Raw genomic sequence first — 3,835 nt, 5'->3', positions numbered from 1 at the left:
GATGGGAGCACAATCAGTAGTGTATTCATCAGCTGTCACTACATGACAAACAACCATAAAAATTCCAGTGACATAGAAAAATAAATAAATATTACTTCATGCTCACTCATCAGCACACTGGTTGGGGTTTGGTTAACCATGTCTGAACTCCATTTGACTTAGCTCCATGTTGCAAGTTAGGTTCATATGTGGCATTCTTCTGTACTAGCATCTACTTGGGACATGTTCTCCTCACAGTGATGGCGGTGGAGAGCAGACCGACCATGTTAGCACATTTCAAGGCTCTGCTTGAGTCATGTACTCTAACATCCCATTGGTCAAAGCAAGCCACCAGGTCAAGCTCAAAGTCAAGGATGGTTAGATACACTCCATCCAGAGCAAAGCCACGGCAATGTCATGAATATACATCCTATTTAAAGGAGAGTGAAGAATTAGATTAACCATTTGATCTACCATACTTAGGTTCCATCTGTGTACTTTTAGGGGTTAAGTGGCCATGGACTAGGTCTTAATAAATGAACTTTAGACTAGGGCCTTACCATCAAGCATGTCTAGAATAATTGTCTCTGACAACTTTCTGTGAGGCAGTCACTTCTCATTGCTGAGACTCAGTTTCTAGAAAACAATAAAAGTCCATTAACTAGATTGCCCATTATAACACAGCAACCACTTGGCCCACATGGTGCTTTTTTTGTTTGTTTAATTATTTAATATTAAATATTTTGAAGGATTTCACATTAAAATCCAGTTTCTCCTAATAAACTGGAGAATCTGACAGCAATGAGCATCAAGGCAAAAATTACCAGAAGCGAAGCTACATCTGCCCCTATAGTTGTCTGCCCTCTCCTGATGACACAGTCCCTCCCAGGCAGTCTCTCATTTAGGATATATGCTTGCCTCCTACTGGGATTTGAGTTTGGACCCCAAATCTAGAGTGTCCAGCTACAACATCCTGAGATTCTAAATGATACGGGACAGATTCCTAATGCAAACTAGTCTCCAGTATTGCTGTTCAGTCTCTGGGTTGGCAATGTTTAGGTTTGGGGAGAATTTCTAACTACAACTTTTGCTGTGCACATAAAATCTATTCTTCACACTTTTTATTCACAATCAAAATAGAATTTGTGCCCTCTGAGTCACAAATACTCCAGGTTTCCATGGAGGGATATTCTCTTATAGGTTGAAAGCAGTGTGATGGTAAAGGCATCCTGTTCTGGGACTGGTTGGGAGCTCGTTCTGAATAGAAACACACAGAGAGATCTTTTCAGAGCTCTTCACTTCCCACGTGGCTTTCTTAATCCATGGGCGGTCTTGTCAAAAGAACCATATGCAACCAGCCGCCCTACCATTGAAAGCAGCTTGTCCTTGGGACCAGCTGCAGTGATAAGTGGGCTGTCAGGCGGGCTCTGCAGCAAGCCCACACTTCATCACGGTCAGCATAGCTCTATGAGGCACGTCCCTCTCAGAGGAGAGCCTCAGAGACAAGACATCAGAACTTGAAAATGAAATCGTAGATAGAAACACCCACTCTGTGGCAAGAGTTGAGAGATTTAAAGACAAACAATTTTGTTGTTATTGTTGTTTATTGATTTGGACTTGGCAGCTGCCCTAAAACAGAGAAAGGAGAGCGTCCCAGGAGCAATATCTGAGAGAGGGTATGAGAACTAGAGAACGTGAGAGAGACCCCCGAAAGCCTCAAGTACCATGAAAAGCAAGTTGAAGACATTGAAGACATCCTATCTTTCTTTCCTTCTTTGACCCATTTGAGCACTGCCTAGGAAGGTGAGAGAGCCCTTCTGGGAGCTAGAAATAATATTCCAAAGTCTTTTGTAGTTAACTATATTCATAGATTTTTGTCTCATTTAATCTTTTTTATAACCTCTGATTTATTTGTTACTCTTGAAAAATCCTATTTTTTTTTTTTTTTTGAGGAAGATTAGCCCTGAGCCAACTACTGCCAATCCTCCTCTTTTGGTTGAGGAAGACTGGCCCTGAGCTAACGTCCATGCCCATCTTCCTCTGCTTTGTACGTGGAATGCCTACCACAGCATGGCTTTTGCCAAGCAGTGCCACGTTGGCACCCGGGATCCAAACCGGTGAACCCGGGACCGCCGAGAAGCGGAAAAGTCCTATTTTTGACTGGACTCAGACTTAGAGGTAGAAGCTCTGACAAAGGATAGCCTCTGCCTCTTGGCAATCTGTTCCTGGCATTTTGCTTTGGCCTCCTTCATTCTCTTGGCCACAGTTGATCATATTTGCAGACTTGTCCTTATTTTCCTTAGTGCACTTTCTTCAAAGCAATTTGCTGACGTTTGTCTTGCAGGATACGTGGAGTAACAAGACACTGCATATTGAGCACTTTGATCCTACTTTTCCTCCCTTCTTTGTTCAGGGGCTTTCTCACAACACACTGGCAGACACCATCTTCTTTAGAGAGACTGAAAATTTGCAGATTCTGACAGCTCTTTGGGGGCGCCTGGCAACAAGGCACATTAGTATCAGTCAGTACAGGAATATCCTTCTCCCTTTTTTTCATAATAACCATGTTGACAACACTCAGAGTGGCATCCACAAGCCACCTCAACCAGATTTGTGCTTCCTTTCTCCAGTTCTCCTTGGGCTATAACAGGAGTGAGTGCCTCTTACTCAGTAGCAAGCAGACACAGGCATGGGTCCAGACAGCCTGCTTCATGGGGAAACCTTATTGGTCATTCCCATCACAGATCTGGACCACACAACCCTTCCATTCTTCACCCAGAGCATCAGCAGCAACTTCTGCATCCATACTCTTCTCATAAAGGTAGGAAGTTTGCATTCATCCTCCAATGCAATGAGTTCCTAGCAGCCAGTTGCTGGGAAGGAGAAGTTCAGCTTCATCTTGAAGCAGCTGATCACTGCCAAAGTGTCATGAAAAAGAGCTTACCTCATTTAATCTTTACCACAATCCTTTACTGTGCATTACTATCTCATTTTATACATGAGACATAGAAGCAGAAAGAAAGTGAGATTTTCCTCAAAAATGTGAATTCTAAAAATGTCAGAGGCAAGATTTGAAACTATGTCTCTTTTGCCCCAGACCATGCCCTTTTCACCCCCACAAACCTGCCATCTTTAAATAGATAGGTGAGGTTAGAACTAAGGCCTAAAACTTAAAATACTTGCCCCAAATTCACATGGCTACTAAACAGCAAAGCTAGGATTTGAAGCAGGTCTTTCTGACTCCAGATCCTAAATTCTTTTTTTTTATTTTTGTGGGGAAGATTAGCCCTGAGCTAACTGCTGCCAATCCTCTTCTTTTTGCTGAGGAAGGCTGGCCCTGAGCTAACATCTGTGCCCATCTTCCTCTACTTTGTATGTGAGATGCCTACCACAGTATGGTGTGCCAAACGGTGCCATGTCCACACCAGGGATCCGAACCAGCGAATCCCGGGCTGCCAGGAGTGGAACGTGCACACTTAACTGCTGTGCCACTGGGCCGGCCTCTCCAGGTCCTGAAGTCTTAAGCATTTTGTTGCCTAGGATTTCTAAATCTTCCTATATAGGTGGGAATCAATCTGGAGCTTAAATATGTCCTGGGAAGGGAATTATATAAATTTATAACTATTGAGAGGAAATAAAGGAAGAATTACTGATCTTCCTAATTAAAATGAATCCTCCTGGCACACACAGCCCCCACTATGCAGGTACAGATTAGGGAAAGAGCTAGGAGCCTCTGCGGTTTCTCCAGCCCTGTGCACGCACGTGTGTGTGTGTGTGTGTGTGTAGGGGAGGGGGAGCTGAGGTGCTCTGATGGGGACAGGGATCCTGAGGTCAGGTGATACACCTGGGTCTGATA

The 3,835-nt window shown here is 43.8% G+C and overlaps 1 pseudogene; it reads right to left on the bottom strand.

The window, feature by feature from the left end:
- Positions 1–2,129: 2,129 nt before the first annotated feature.
- Positions 2,130–2,877, bottom strand: LOC103557598 (small ribosomal subunit protein eS6-like; annotated as a pseudogene).
- Between the last annotated feature and the right edge of the window lie 958 nt (positions 2,878–3,835).

Source organism: Equus przewalskii, chromosome 22 (assembly GCF_037783145.1).
Source record: "Equus przewalskii isolate Varuska chromosome 22, EquPr2, whole genome shotgun sequence".
In the NCBI taxonomy this organism is placed as follows: domain Eukaryota; kingdom Metazoa; phylum Chordata; class Mammalia; order Perissodactyla; family Equidae; genus Equus; species Equus przewalskii.
The sequence above is the reverse complement of the archived record's forward strand: the minus strand, read 5'-3'. Positions and strand labels throughout refer to the sequence as shown.